Source organism: Delphinus delphis, chromosome 1 (genome assembly GCF_949987515.2).
Source record: "Delphinus delphis chromosome 1, mDelDel1.2, whole genome shotgun sequence".
NCBI lineage: Eukaryota > Metazoa > Chordata > Mammalia > Artiodactyla > Delphinidae > Delphinus > Delphinus delphis.
This window is the reverse complement of record NC_082683.1, coordinates 5,592,732-5,608,990: the sequence shown is the minus strand read 5'-3', so window position 1 is coordinate 5,608,990 and position 16,259 is coordinate 5,592,732. Positions and strand designations below refer to the sequence as shown.

At 49.0% G+C, this 16,259-nt stretch overlaps 1 protein-coding gene across 3 annotated transcripts in view; it reads right to left on the bottom strand.

Annotated features, from left to right (window-relative positions):
* Window positions 1-16,259, bottom strand: part of CAMTA1 (calmodulin binding transcription activator 1) — an 890,922-nt gene that overhangs the window by 39,607 nt on the left and 835,056 nt on the right. The window contains exon 1 of one of the 3 annotated variants that reach the window (XM_060013514.1): window positions 14,433-14,461. The exons of 1 other annotated variant lie outside the window; for it this stretch is intronic. The gene's annotated coding sequence lies outside the window, so the exon portion shown is untranslated. Of the gene's footprint in view, window positions 1-13,716; window positions 13,771-14,432; window positions 14,462-16,259 lie in introns of those variants that run through there. One more of the 3 variants, XM_060013520.1, reaches the window with a different exon arrangement.

Sequence of the window (16,259 nt, the reverse complement as noted above, 5' to 3'; positions counted from 1 at the left end):
GCATGGCTTTGCAGGGCCTGAAAATCAGCCGACAAATAACATCTGCAAACCGGAGCTTGTGATTCCAACGGCTTGACCCGGGCGACCGCCGGCCTTACTGCCAGAGCAGAGGAGCAAGTTTTGCCTTGGCAGGTAAATGAATGAAGGCGCGATCACCAGATCCCATCTGCTATTTTAAAACGCGTTATTTGTGGCTTGAGCACACATGTGCCCTCCTGTTGCTATTTGGACTGGGGACCAGAGGCCGTGTCTCTCGTTCCATTTCCAGCCCTTGGCTGAGCTGGCAGGAAGGGTTGATGAAGCAAAGGAGTCATGACTTGGGCTATTTCTGTAGAGAACCGTAGCTGCTGCTTTGGAAGCCTCCTGCATTTTGCAGGAGGCTCAGAAAGACGGGGAAAGTCGCCTGATTCCTTCCCAGAATCAAGGGGCCGCTGGAGTGCAGGGAGCTGCTCTTCCCCGGCGAGCTACTGAAGACGTCCAAGTGCAGAGGAGAGGGTGAGGCCCGGCCGGAGATAAGGCACAAGCTGTACCGCTCTGATTTTCCAAAGCAATGGCTAAATTTAGCCTTAGGAAAAACTGCCCTCCTCCACTTCTTCAAAACTCCCCAGCGCTATGGACCAAAACACTAGAAATGACACCAGCAATTCTTCTTCAGACTTTCTTCATTGGCAGGGAGGGGGGATTCATATTGCTTCTTGGTCTGTGTTTCACCCTGTTCACGAATTCAGAGTCTTAGGCACGACAGGGAAAAATCCTTTAAGCTGACGAACAGCGGTGAGGAGACAGACTGCTAGAGAGCTGCAAAGCCAATCTACAAGGATTTCTCCTTTGAGATCTTGCAGCGCTACAGCTGGAGCTGCACGAGGGCGAAGATGTCCAACCTCTCCTCCAAGGACAAGAAGGGTCAGTGGAACCCAAGGAGCTCCGCTGGATCACGCCACGGCATCCAGCATGTAAGGGCACCTGAATTACGCAGCAGTCAACTTCACCGTCGGTCACGTAGCGAACCAACTGCAGTTCGAGGCAGCAAAACTGCCCCTAATTAGCATGAGAGCGAAGGAAGTCGGGAACTCTGACACAGATTCTATACCTACCGTCATCTAATCTCAAAAGAGGGGCACGTTTCAGGTTTGCTAACGTCCCGCAAAGCAACACAGTTGGAGGCCACTGCCTCAACAGTTTCAGCACCCAGTGAAAATGAGAGATATTATAAGCGCGGATTGAGACATTCTAGAAATGGATGAAGTGACGGAGGAAAGCCTGTTACCAGACACCAACGGGGTCTTTAGAGGGAAAAAGCGCTGTAACAGGACTTGGAAGTGAACAGCCACCTCACCTGGACGTAAGGATGTGAGCGGGGGATGAACTTTAAATGACTTGCACGGAGGAAGTGGAAAAGGAAAACCCTGCCTTTAAGAACTACAATTGCCAAGACGCAGTACAAAACGCACGGGAATTGTCAAGGGGCAAGAAACCATTAATTAACCGCCGGCAGGTTGTTCTGGGGTGCCCAGCTGTACCAAAAAAACCACTCCGAGTCCTCGGGGAAGAAAGATGGAGAATCAGGGCCAGAACAGACTCATTCTGCGAATGTCGAATGTCGACTGCACAGCCCCTGCTGGGACACCACTGCCGGGCACCGGCCAGGGCCCTGGGGATGGGACAGCGAACAGGACAACTCAAGTTGTGGTGGTGGCCACCAGGGACGCAAAAACCAAATAAGACATAAATAAGCCTTCATTCCCAGAACCTCAGCCTAATGGAAATAAAGGGGAAGGAAGAGAGATCTCGACAGTTCTATGGGGCCAGCGCCTGCCTTTGCTCTGCTCAGTGCCATCTTCCCGAGGCCTGGGACGTAGTAAGCCCTCAATACATACTGAACAAGGGACTGATTTCATCTGTTCAAAATAGAAAGTGTGGATTTCAAGCAGAAGAAGGTAAAGGAGATGAACCAAGTATTTGTTTCCCTTCATCATTTCTAGGTGACTTTTCTCCAGCCGAGTTACTAAAAGCAGCTCCCTCCCTTCTCTCGGGGCCATGCTTTCCTAATCCCATCAAACAGATCGGGGACCAGGCATCTGAAAACAAACAAACAAGAAACTGAGACGGTTCATGATAACACTTTCACCTTAGCAGCCCTGCTTCACGAGGTTGGGAGGAGAAAAGTTGAAAACGCAATAAAAAAGAAAACTCTGCGAGTAAGATGTGTTACAAGGTGGGGCAAAGACGTAAAAAAAAAAAAAAAATCCTGGCTGCTTCTAGTGAATGCTTCTAATCATAAGAGATGTTATTTGCCCTGAGTTCCTGGTGGTTTTCAGCATCTGACTGAAAAACCACGTGTCCGGGATTCTAGTTGAAACACTCCTTCTTTTGCTGTTTCCAACTCGCTCTCCATAAATTATTTAGAACTGCTGCTGGCAATGCTTTTCTTCCAGGGCTAATTGTAGGGATGCCATCTGCACAGATGTTCCAACTGTCCTGCTACCTCATGAGAGAGTGTAAGTCCAAGAAGTTCCACAAATATGTGTTTTCTTAAACACTGGATTCTACAGAGAACTCAAAAGTGTATTAAGTACACTAATTTTTTTTTTACAATGCCATAAGATTCTGTAAAAATCTGGAATAAATATAGGCGAAGAAGTCCTTTCCAAATCAACAGACTGAAATGCCTATATTTTAAAAGAAGTAGCTGTATTACTTTAAGATACTGGATGTATTAAAAAGTAAGTCAAAATAGATAAAATCATCTAAAGATACTATTTTACAATTTATCATAGGCCTTTCTGACAAACAGAGAAATCTTTTAAAAAATCCAAGTTATACCACTTTTTTTTTTTTTTTTTTTTTTTGCGGTACGCGGGCCTCTAACAGCTGCGGCCTCTCCCGTCGCGGGGCACAGGCTCCGGACGCGCAGGCTCAGCGGCCATGGCTCACGGGCGCAGCCGCTCCGCGGCATGTGGGATCCTCCCAGACCGGGCCACGAACCCGTGTCCCCTGCATCGGCAGGCGGACTTCCAACCACTGCGCCACCAGGGAAGCCCCAAGTTATACCACTTTAACCATTTTATTCCAAAATAAAATATTTCTCCAAGGGAATCACCAGAGCTGTGGAAAAATTTTAGCCATTAAGCTCCTTTTTAGCACACTGTCATGACCCCTATGAGGACCATTTTCTGTCCTGGCTCCAGACACCACATAAAAACACATCGAGGGCTAAGCTCCTGTGTCTGCAGGCTACTAGCTTCCACACTTTGAGTTTGGGAGGCTGTAACTTGGTACTACATTTCCCATTAGGGCTCCACCCCTAAACCAGAGTCATCTTCAAATTTTTGCAACTTCCAAATGAGTGAGGCCTGAATGAATGTATTAGTGAGGCTGCTATTCAAACATCCCTTGGATTAGGTGAAAAAGCTAAAAATGGAGTGATTTTCACGAAATGGGGATGCAACTTGATTTCATACAGTTGTGGGGCTGTCCTATTTCCTGTCCTCATGGAAGTCCCCAAATTGGGCTTATTTAATCATCCCACTCAGTGTACAATAAGTCTCCGACGTACGAATGAGGTCCGTCCCGAGAGCGCGTTCGTTAAGCCCAATTTTTTTGTTAAGTACAACAAAGTTAGCCTAGGTACCCAACTAACACATAGCTATATAGTACTGTACTGTAATAGGTTTTTAATACTTTTCACACAAATAATACATAAAAAAACACAAAAAATAAACATTTTTAATCTTACAGTACAGTACCTTGAAAAGTACAGTAGTACATCTGGTATACAGGGGCTGGCATCGAGTGAACAGGCAAGAAGAGTTACTGACTGGAGGAGGGAGAGGAGGTGGGAGATGGCAGAGCTGAAGGATCGTCAGCAATGGGGGCGGAGGGCGAGCTGCAATGTCACTCACGCCTGACGCTGACGGCACAGGTTCTGGTTCCTTGCTGGATTCAATTCCATCTACCCTCCTGAAAAAACGATCCAGCGATGTCTGGGTAGTAGCTCTTCTTTTCTCATCATAGATGACACGGTAGCACTGGATTGCATTCTGAACGGCTGCCGCAACCTTCGTGTACCGTTCTATGTTCAGGTCCTGTGCCTCAAACACTAACAGCGCCGCCTCCAATAAAGAAAACCCCACGCCATTTCCTGCATCGTGAATCTCTTCGGTTCTTCAGCTACTTCTTCTTCCTCTTGTCTCTCTTCATCCTTTCTCTGGGCCTCCGTTTCCATCAGGTCTACCGTCTTTTCGCGTCGCTCCACTCTCTCAATTATTTTCACTTTTGTTTTCCATCATGACTGCTTGGAGCTTCTTAGCACTAACAGCTATACCACCACTGCTTTTACACGTGCTTCCGGACATCCTGGGCTTGAAATAAAGATACTGTACCGCTGTACTCAATACAGTACTATAAAGTACACAAAAGCACAACCACTTGTAGCGGATGCATGCACATGACAATGTACGCCAGACACGTGAACTTACGTGATTGGAAGTGCAAACACACGTTCGCATCTTTAAAAGTTCACAACTTGAAGGTCTGTACGTAGGTGACTTAGCGTAGTTGATCTAAAGGTTCGGGAGCAGTTACATGATGGAACAAAAGGTCAATAACTAATTCAAATGGCAGTGGGCGCTAACCCTGGGACGCATCCCTCGCAAATCCCTAACGCAGCTTCACCTCTCTTTTCTCCCCTCTTCCTCTCTTTCCCGATTTCCCTTCACTGCCCTAATCCATTCCCTCTCAACCTCTCTATTTCCCTCCCTGCCCTCACTGAACCGGAACCAGTGCTGGATCTAGGTATGTCTCTTTGAGGTGGCTAATAGAAACACTCATGATTAACAAGAGATTGGGTAAGACGACGATTCATGAAGAGAATAAAATAAAGCTCGGGTAGAGCCGTTATACAGAAAAGACATATTAAATCCTCTAAAATGGTTAACTGTGAGCCCCAAATTTGGCTGAACTCAGCAAACAAAGCAAAAAGGGAGGCAGGCAGTTTCAAGATCACTGTCAGTTGCTGTGGATAATACGGCTCTTCCAGGTACTAAGAGCTGAAAGAAATGTCTCCTACAGATGCTTATTCATAAGAAAGGCTGTGATGCAATGGACCTCAACATCCTTGCAATAAAGGCAATACTGGGGGACTTCCCTGGTGGCGCGGTGGTTAAGAATCCGCCTGCCAATGCAGGCGACACGGGTTCAAGCCCTGATCCGGGAAGATCCCACATGCCACCGAGCAACTAAGCCCGTGTGCCACAACTACTGAGCCTGCGCTCTAGAGCCCATGAGTCACAACTACTGAACCCACGAGCCACAACTACTGAGCCCATGTGCCACAACTACTGAAGCCCGCATGCCTAGAGCCCGTGCTCCGCAACAAGAGAAGCCACCACAATGAGAAGCCCACGCACTGCAACGAAGACCCAACACGGCCAAAAATAATCAATAAATAAAATCAATTTAAATAATTAAAAAAATAAAAGTAGGTGAGTTGAACGTTTTACATTTCTTGAAGGAAAAGCTTTCTCTAATTTAGTTGGTTCTTAACTGTTTATTATTAACTCTCAATGGATTTCTCTTCTGCAGGCCCTTAACTTTCAAAAAGTCGCTTTACTGCAATAAAATAACCTGTTCTCTTCTTTGTTTGGAAATGAACACATCTGGAGTTAGCGATACGGCAGTGTCCCGTATAGGGCATTTCTTTCCACAATTCTTGACGGAAAGAGAGCAAGCTGCCAATGTTTAAATCCATTTGACAATAAACACAATCAAGTCAGCTCCCTGTTTACAGCGTGGATCCCTCCATATCTCTGGGCGCCCCCGGAGTGACTGCCCAGGCCTGCTGAGTGATACCCCCAGGCTGACATAAAACATACAGATGAAGGATATTTAAGGGAAACTGGACTTGGACTTCCCTTGTAAGAAAAGAACCCATACCCTTCTTACCCTTAATGTTCATGGGCTCTTAGACGGTGATGAAAGCTACAAATCCTTTCCCAGAAAAATACATACATACCAAGTTTTGCATGTAATTTCAGGAGACTCAGAGCCATGGGACATCTATGGATTCCAGGCTCAGAACCATTTCGTGAGGTAACATCTCAGCAGACCATAAAAACAGAATGTTGGGTTAAAGATGTTTTGGAGGGCCCCCCTGGTGGCGCAGTGGTTGAGAGTCCGCTTGCTGATGCAGGGGACACGGGTTCGTGCCCCGGTCCGGGAGGATGCCACATGCCGCGGAGCGGCTGGGCCCGTGAGCCATGGCCTCTGGGCCCGTGAGCCATGGCCGCTGGGCCTGCGTGTCCAGAGCCTGTGCTCCGCAATGGGAGAGGCCACAACAGTGAAAGGGGCCTGCGTACCACAAAAAGAAAAAAAAGATGTTTTGGAAACACTGGGTTAAACACCACTAAGTACATTTGTATTTCTTTAACATATAACTTTTCTGAACCTTATTATTCTAACGTGCACTCTAAATTGCTGGGGAAAGCTAATGGTAGGTGTGTCTCCTAAACTTATCTGAACCTTTTTTTTTTTTTTGTAGGGGGAGCTTCTTATAAGCATGTCCTGTAAGTAACTCCCACAGAAGAGTTTAGGAACTGAAATTAGTCCTAAAGAATACCATGATAGGGCTTCCCTGGTGGCGCAGTGGTTGAGAATCTGCCTGCTAATGCAGGGGACACGGGTTCAAGTCCTGGTCTGGGAGGATCCCACACGCCACGGAGCAACTGGGCCCGTGAGCCACAACTACTGAGCCTGCACGTCTGGAGCCTGTGCTCTGCAACAAGAGAGGCCGCGATAGTGAGTGGCCCCCGCTTGCCGCAACTAGAGAAAGCCCTCGCACAGAAACGAAGACCCAACACAGCAAAAATAAATAAAATAAATTAATAAACTCCGACCCCCAACATCTAAAAAAAAAAAAAGGATACCATGATATAGACAGTCTCTGAGTTATGAAATTCCTGGTCCACTTTCATCAACCACAGACCCCAGTAAGGTTATTTAGGTTAATGGTGAATGTCCCCCAGGGACTAGTATGGGAAAGCGACCCCACATCTGTTCCCACCGTCTCCTTTCTTCCTTCTTAGGAGGCTCCTCCTCTTATTGCTTATGGTTCAATTTCTCCTCAGACAACCTTTGACACGTACACCACCACCTCTTTAACCCACATTCTCCTTCCCTTTTCATTGCTGTAACTCTTCGAGATACTAAGAAGGATTTCTCTCGCTCTCTCTCTCTCTCCTTTGCTCAATTCAAGAATAAAAATATGATTGTAATTATCATGGATAATAATAATGGGTTATGTTATCAAGAAACTGAAGTTATTTACTCTCTCTGGGTTTATTCCTCTAAAAAGTGAGCGAGCTAGACTTTGTAATTTCAGAGAATCATTTTGGGTTCTACCCTGTGAAATAAGAATCTTCACCAAGAAGCTTCCCTTGACAAGTTATTTTACATATACATGTATTTCTATTCAAGCCGCATATTTAATATTCAATATTCACATGTGAAGTTCACTTTTTTTCATTTGTTTTGGAACACGGAAGTGTAGGCTACGTATTTATACATCATGTAGATTAGGTAGTTCAGTGTTTTACAGTTTACATGTGATATATGCCTGCACACACATTATTTTGATTTTTTTCTCCTGCAAATTCAGAGTATCTATTATGGATTCAAAAGGTTTTTGTTCTCCGTCTAGCCTGGGAACCTACCCACCATTTGTTGCACTGTTTACCTGGGAAATATTATTCAACTGATTTATAAGCTTTTAGAACAGCATCAGCTCTAGGCTGGGCCCTTCCTCTTTTTTACATTATTAGATAAAACATCTTTCACACACACACAAATGCCAGGGGCAATGATTCTGGCTAGAATGGAATGAATGGTTTCTTTCACTAGAAAAGACAAAAGGGTGTTTAAAGAAATTCTTTGTTGATGATTCCAAACCACAGAGTGAAATATTAAGGACTTGAATCATATTTTCTGAAAATGGTCCTAGGGATTGTTAGTCACCACCCATTTAAAGGTCTGCTGAAGGGTAACGATTCTGGTGTGTCTTCATTTAAAATGGGACCGTGAAAATGAAAGCACGGAATGAGCCTTGTTATGAGCTTCTGCGGTTTCAGAGCGAAGGGTGCTTTCTTTGGGAATATGAGAGCTAAGGGTGAAGATTAGCACAGTACACCTGCCCAGCATCCCTTTCCCGGTCCCTGGCCACGGCACCGTGCTTCTCATTTGGGAGATGCCCTATGCTCAGTTCAGGTGGTTCTCACCACAATTCTTGTCTCCAGGGGTGGGTGAGCCAGGTCTTTCTAATGAGAACACTACCCGTCCTTATTCAAGGGATTGGAAACATGAGTCAAGCTGGGCCAGTAAGGACAGAACATTTCCTGGAACTACTGGGAAAGAAGTGCTGTCTTCTTGGAGATATTTGCTAAACTGGCAAAATAAAAGCCTGGAGCTTTGAGCGGGTCATCTTGCTACTGCGTCAGGAACCCCTGCCCGAGAATAAAATCAACAGAGAGGAGAGGAGAGCCAAGAGAGGGAGAGACAGGTTTCTAATGACATCACTTGAGCATCTGGAACCAGCTATACTTGAAGACAACACCAAAACTGGACTTCACGAGAGTCAATAAATTCTCTTTTTTACAGAAGCCAGCTTGAGTTGGAGTTCTGTCACCTAAAGCTAAAGGAAGAGCCTACGGTGAATCCAACAACTGAAATGTGGATCCTTTTACTAAATAAATCCTGGTTAAATTCCGCTTCCACAGACACACACACAAATCAATATCACACACAAATCAATATCACACACACACACAAATCAATATCATTAAACAGACCTTAGCGGTAGTACATAAGAATCATTCGAAGCTCTCTATAAAACATGGGATAAATTTTGGCAGAAATCAGCTGTCATGCTCATTTGAAACATTCTGATTACCCAAATAAATCAGAAACACAGACAAAGGTATAGTGAGCTCCTGCCTAGCTAGCGATCTGCTGGTGTGGAATTAAATACCTTCAGAAGTATCCTAACTCATTCACGCCTTAAGTTACTGCCAAATTGACTATCATAACAACAGATACATTCCACACAAGAGAATCATTACAGAACACTGCGATTTAAAGAGAATTATGAATTATCTGGTCCAGGGACTTTCGATAGGTTTTGACTGTGGCCCACAGAAAGAAACAGAACCCAGTACACACACACATACACGCGTGCACGCGCGTGCACACACACACACCCCTGAAACAAAATCTTCCCAAATTGATACTTGCCCATGCTATGAGCAGTGCATTCGGATTTTAATAACTGATGATGCTGACCACTAAGTTAATTTCCTGACCCACTACTAACAGGCTTAGAAAACAGGTAAGGCACTGATCCAGGACTGCAAGGTGAGTTACCTACGATTTCTCATTTACTTAGAGACAGAGCTAAAACAAAAACCTAGTACTCATCCTACCATGTTATATTCAAGCAAACAGTTGTTACCTATACACATTCCTAGACAGCAAGCTTCTGGCCAATCTTAAGAAATCCCGAAAGGCGACTAAAACCCTGCTATTCTACACTGACACAGGCCAAGACTTTTACGGCCACTTCGAGACCACTTAAATGGAAACCCAAATCCCCTACGGACCTTGAATGGACCTGAATGGGAGATCCTGTGGAGTTTGTGTCTAAATTACCAACAGGGAGGACTGAACTGAATGCACGAGATAGGATCAGAGTCGGGTGTGCTTTAGAACTTTCTTGTTACATTCTTCTCACTCTATCCAAGGAGTAACACCACGCATATAATTGTTTTGTTAACTAACAGTATTTATGAAACTCCACCTCCCAGGTTCCATTACACTAGGGGTAGTCGGGGAAGATACACCTTCAGTGCCACCCTGCACCGCAAAGAGCTGCTCATCTAATCTGGGAGATGAGGGGAAAGGGTTCATTAATGAGATCAGGCGTGAGTTAAGCTCAGAGAATAAGGAGGAAGAATTCTAAATGGAGAGCAGGAATGCAATACACGCTGAGTAGCTGCTGGTGGACGGGGGAAGGCGGACTAACAGAGTGGGATCAGATTTGAAGGGTGGTGAAAGTCAGAAGAAGAAAGGTGAAAAAACATAGACTAACTGGTCAATGTTGGTACTTGATAAATGGTAATTTAATGTATTTGGAGGCACTTATAACAAAGAAAAGTCAGTCTTTTGACTTCAGGACAATCCACTCAGGAAGGGTTAAGACCATCACTGATGACCTTCATGATTATGAGCTCCAGTGTCCTCAGGTGCGGGGTCACCCAGCAGGTTCCCAGGTGCTTCCTAAGTGTTCAACGTGACCAATGTTAACATGCAGTCTTTAAGGTAATCCAATGCACCGTGTCTAGACTTCTCCCACCATCACCCAAACTTCATTGATGGCTGTCAGAATTTCCATGGAACATAAGAAAACGCATGGTGTGTGAGGTGTAATAAAGACAAAATTAAGCCTGTCACTTCCACAACTGACAGAGAGCCTAGAAGGCAGTTCACGGCCTGCCTCTAGAAAGTGTGGAAGTCTTTCTGGAATGAATGTCGTTTACTAACATCATTCGTCCCCATTTCACCTTCCTGGACACTCATTATCCTTCTGCCTACTCCCTCTTTATTTCACCTATTCTCACTGCTTAATATGTATCTCTGTAAGCTCCCTTAAACCCCCTTTAAAAAAAAAAAAGGTTAGGTGTACGCAAATAAACTACATCGCGTGTGAATGCCAAAAGCATTTTGGCAAAGGAATATATAACTGAAATAAACTCCCAAATATTCTGCTTATATAGTGTGACAAGACGCCACGGTTGATATTTAACAATGAAGACCTGGCACCACTCAGGTGGTGTCTTCATCCGAAAACATCGATGGGATGCCAATATTAACCCACGTTAAGTCAGGCAGAGCAAAGCCCTTTAAATGTGAGAAGATACAGCAGGCACACTCAAACAACTGGGAAAGGGATCGGGAAGTGAACGCTGCTAAGGAAGAATAAAGGACTTCCCGAAACCACTGCACCGGCTAAAGAATGGTGCCACGTTAAACAAAATGGTCTTTATTGCACCTTCTGGGTGAAACCTAAAGTTGAGCTTTAAATAAATGTAAAAATAATATGTAAAAATAAAATTTTCCTTAAACATTTTTAAAAGGCAGCCTACAAGTACGGTTCTGCAACGTCAGAAGTTCACAATGGCAAGGATCGAAAACATCAGAAAAATTATGACGGTTCCCAAAGGAAACTCTAGGTTACCAAAATGGACATTTCTGGCAGTGCCAGAAGGCGAGGGATCTTGAGCTGAGCATCTGAATTGTAGCCATCGATACGAGTCTCATACCTTTCACGCGGGAAACTTTCAAGGTCAACTGATTCTTTAACTTCACCATCTTTCTCGTGTGAAGTAAAAAATTTTCTGTGCCACCTGTTACCCATGTTTTCTAGGACAGCCCAACATGAACGTCCTGCAGCGGGGCCAGCTGCTGTTACAGGCATTCGGAAGGCCCAGCAGAGCTCTCCACAGAGAACCAAAGAAAATAATGTGTCTCTGCATGTCTATCACAAAAGCGGAAGAGTTACCAAAAAAAAAAAAAGAGCGGAAGAGTTAATAAGGATCCTTAAAGGATACAATGTTGTTATTAACTACTGCATTAAATACTGTGTTTCCATTTAGGTTATTTGGAATACAATTAATTAGAATGCCTGGGTCCAGGTCCCTTAGGAATTCCAGGCAGTCCTCTGCTGTTTTCACCAATCGGAATTTATTGGGGAAATGCATACCCTGTAAGTAAATGCTATTTTCTAGAACATTAAACATTATTATTCCCGAAATCTAACACTAAGAAAAAGAGAAACATAAGCTTATTTGCTATCGTCTAATTTTGGTCTTAAAATAATAAATATATTTCTATAAACAAACACCATGGAAAGCGCTACTGCTTAACATATTTCTTTTTATCAGGTTCCCAAGCAACAGTTTCTCTACATGACAGATTCTGTAGGGAAACTCTCCAAACAATTCCTTTAGACAGAGAGAGAAGAGGACTCCTTTATATACAGCCAGCCATTTTACCGTATGTGACACAACTTTGGCGGATCACAATTTTTAAATTTCAGGTTTTGGCCTCACTGATGGGAAAAATATAATGCGTTCAAACAAACAAATACACGAGGCACTTCACAATTATCTGAGAGCACTTCTCATGTTTACCGTATCTGCTTTGCCAATTATATCAATATATTTCAGACTAACCAGTAGAAATCATACCAAGCAACGGTGGACAAAATCCAAAACAGGCTTTAAGACTGCCATCATTCCCCGGTGAAGTAATTGATGAAGATTATTTGCAAGAGTACTATATTTTCGGAAATGTGATGGCTGCAGAAATCGACGAAGATTGAAAAATGGTCTCTAACATTTGACCACCATCAGGACCGGCCCCGACACTGGGCCGTTACCTAGGAAACCAAAGCAGGAGAGATCTGACAAATGCAAGAAGGCCACGCGGAGCCTGGCTGGTGGAAGCAAAGGTCAATGTGCCTCTCCAGTCCCTGCTCTGAAATGAAGCAAAGCTCTCAGGAAGTTCTTCCAAACCTTTAGTCTCTGAACTCCACCAACTTTCCCCGCCGTGTTCTACGCACGTATTAACAAAACGTTCATTCACTCCATTGGCCTGCTAGGAAAAGGCAGCCTCCAACCGCCTTGTCCCGCAGAGGCGTCTGGGGCCGAGGGCCAGTCTGTCCCGGCCACTCTCCCCGCCAAGGGGGCACTTGTCCCTGCTCCACTCCCCTCGCCCTTCTCCCCGTGGAGCGGGCGCCCGGCCCCGCCCCTCTCCCCACGCCTGGCCGCGGGAGCGAGCACTCGATCCGAAAAGCCCGCCGCCCAGACGCGCCTCGCAAACGAAAACCAGCCGGCGGCCCCACGGGCGTCCGCGCCGCTCGCGCCGGCCACTCCCCGCACGCGCGTCCCCAGACCGCCACTCACCCAAACACTCCCACGAACTCGCGCGCACACGCGTGTTCTCACACCCACACCAGCCCCCACCGCCTCGCAGCTACACGCGCGCGCGCTCCCGGCCTCGCTCTCCCCGCTCCCCCACTAGCTCCACGAACACGCGTGGTGCCACCCCCCTCACCCACACTCGCTCGGTAAACACGCCGGGCGCCACGCGCACTCGTGCCTCAAAACACACTCAGTCCCTGCGCTCTCTCCATCAGCTCACGCGCCCCCTCACCCTCCCACTCGCACCGTAAACACCCGTGTCCGCACCCCCGCTCCGCAAACACGCTCACGCCCTCCCCCTCGCTCCATCAACACGCGCTCCGCACGCTCAGCCAAACACCCCCTCCTGCACGCTCGCCCCGTAAACACGCGCCGGGCCCCACGCACACTCGCGCGTCCAAACACTCCTCCCTCGCGTGAACACGCGCGCCCCTCCCACGACCCCCCGGCTCCTCCACAAACGCGCGTGTCCTCGCACCCGCTCCTCTGACACAGTGACTCCCCCGTCGCGTAAACACGCGCGCCCCCGCCGCGGGCACGGGTGCTCCCCACGCCCCGGCCGCGGTGCGCGCCCGCCCCCGGCCCCGCCCCCGCGCGCCCGGCCGGCCCGCGCGCCCCCGCCGGCCACCGCCCTCGCCCCGCACGCGCCCGGCCGACTGACTCTCCCCTCGGCCGCACGCACACTCACTCCGACTTGGTGAGCACGACCAACGCTCGGTCGGGCTGGCGCCGAGCCGCCTCTGTCTTCCTACTCCTCCCGCGCGGCCCCGCCCGGCCCGGCCCCGACAGCCCAGCCCTGCCCTGACCCGCTCAGCTCCACACGCCGCGGCTGGAACGACTCGGGCTCCGGGTACCGCTGTCTCCCCGCCACAGCCCGAGTGCGCCGCCCGGGCCAATGGCAGGGCGCGGCGGTGAGCTCACCGTCCTCGGCCCCGCCCTCTGGGCCCCTCGGGCCAATCGGAGGGCGCTACGTCACCCGGAGCCGGGCAGAGGCAGGTGTGGGGCGCGGAGCCGCTCGGCGCGGGGACTGCGCCGGAACTGCGCCCGAGCCTCGCGGCGCCGCGCTGGACGGCGGCGGGCCCGGCCCGGAGGGTGCGGGCGGAGCGCGGCGCCACGGCCCCTCGAGATGCCGTCGCCCGCTCTCCCGCCCAGATTCCGGGAGGCCAGGCAGCCGGGTGGCCACGGTCCCCTCGAGGGCAGGGACGACTCCGAGCCCGACGGCCGCGCCCTCTCCCCCGGACCCACAGCCCCGGGCGGCCTCCTCTGGGGCCCGCACCGCGCGGGAGGGGCGCTCGGGCCGCGTGCTCCCGGCCTGCGGAGCCACCCCTCGCCCGGCCGCCGACTCCCGGCCCCGCGGCGCCGTCGGGTCCGCTCGGGAGCCCCGCACCCTGGGGCCCCGCGTACCCCGGCCCGGGCTCCCGGCGCAGCCCCGGCGCGGCCTGCGGCGGCGGCGGCGGCTGCGGCGTCTGCAATGCAGCCACGGGAGGAGCCGGCGCTGCGCTGCGCCGCGCCGCGAGCGGGGGAGCGCGGAGGACTGGGCGGGAAGGAGGGGCGCGGGGCATGGTGAGCCAGCCGACGGCTGCGGAGCCGGGGCAGCGCCCGGGAGGCCGCCGGGGCACTTGGGCGGGTCCCGGGGTCGGAGTGCGGAGGGGCCCGGGTCGTCGGCCAGGACGGGGCCGAGGATGTCTGGGCAGGGACGCTGCAGGACGGCTCCCATGGGAGTTCAGGAGTGTCCAAGGCGCCCATTCCGGCAGCGCAGGGCCTGACCTCCTTAACTGAAGTTCTAGGGTCTCTGCCCATCCCTCGGCTCTAACCCTGGTGTCCAAAAGTTCTGGCTTCGGCTTTCTCACTTGGATGCTTCTGCATAGTGTCTCTTACTTCCCGCCAAAAGCCCAAGTCACACCTCTCCATCAAGACTCACGTCTGCAAGCAGCCTTCCCAGGCATCCCAAATGGACACCACCACCCCTTCTCCTTTCCCTGTAACAGGTGTAGTCCTGCCGATTCAATAAACCCCACCCACGGCCTTGCACACAGAAAGTGCTTGGCCCGTGCAGACTTGTGATGAGCCCATCTTCTCTTTTTTCCCTCATATTCTCAAAGATCGTAAAAACTGGTTATGTCTCCTTTCTGCCATTTGGGTTAAAAAGCGTCTCGAAAGATGGGGGCAGAGTCTCTTTTACTGAGCCTACCCAAACGCACACGAAAACAACCACAGAATTTTGCACAGCCCTCAAGACTATACAACCAAAACTGAGTCGTTGTTTAGAGACCAAGCCCAAGGACATCCCTAGTGGGGCTGGCTCCCATCCTGTGCCACGCCTCTAAGCCAGCAAAGCGAGCAGGTAGAGTATGGTCTCACTCTCGGGGGCCGATGGCTGATTCTAAACCTCAGCAAGTCCCTCACCTGCCCCGGCAAAGTCAGAACACTCGAACGCACTCACAATCCTGCTCCAACAAGTCCTTCATATTCCCACCCCCATTGCCTCTGCCCTGCTCTCACCACACTGGACCCCTGCGCTCCCCTGCTCTGCTTATGCACTCCCCCCCACCTTTATCTGCTAGGGGCATTCTTATCCATTCATTGAGGCCTGGCTCAGATCCCCTGGCTGCTCTCAGCGGAGCAGACCCAGGGGCATTGTTATGCATTACTATTTCAGCACTCTGTTTCCAGGAGAGGCAATGTAAGGTTAGTAGTCGGGGACAATGGTAGTTAGGTTCTCCTATTTGCTAACTGTGAACCCCATGGGCTGTGCCTTCAGATCTATGGGTGAGAATTAGATGAGCCAATAGATGTCACATGCTTACACCAGTGGTGCCTGGCACATAAGTTACACTCAATACAAGTTCGCTCTTGTTGCCATCAGAATCAAGGTGTCTTGGAGTGGTGGATAGTGACTGGAGAGGAGTGGGGGTGGGTTTCTGGGTTTCTGGTAATGTTCTCTTCTTGACCTGGGCACCGGTTTTAGTTTGTGAAAACTCATTGAGCTGAGTTTCACATACTTATGATATATGCAATTTCCATATGTACTGTACATTAATAAGAAGTAATTTTAAAAGTTAGTTGTTGTTAGCTAAGAAGGAGACACCTCTAATCTCCTTGAGAACAGGAGTAGAGTCTTAACTTATCTTGGCACCTTGCACAATTCCAGGCACGCTGGAAGGATTCAGCTAATAGTTGTTGAATTGCTCTGAGTAGATTGTGAGCAACAGAGACCAACTGGGGAGATGG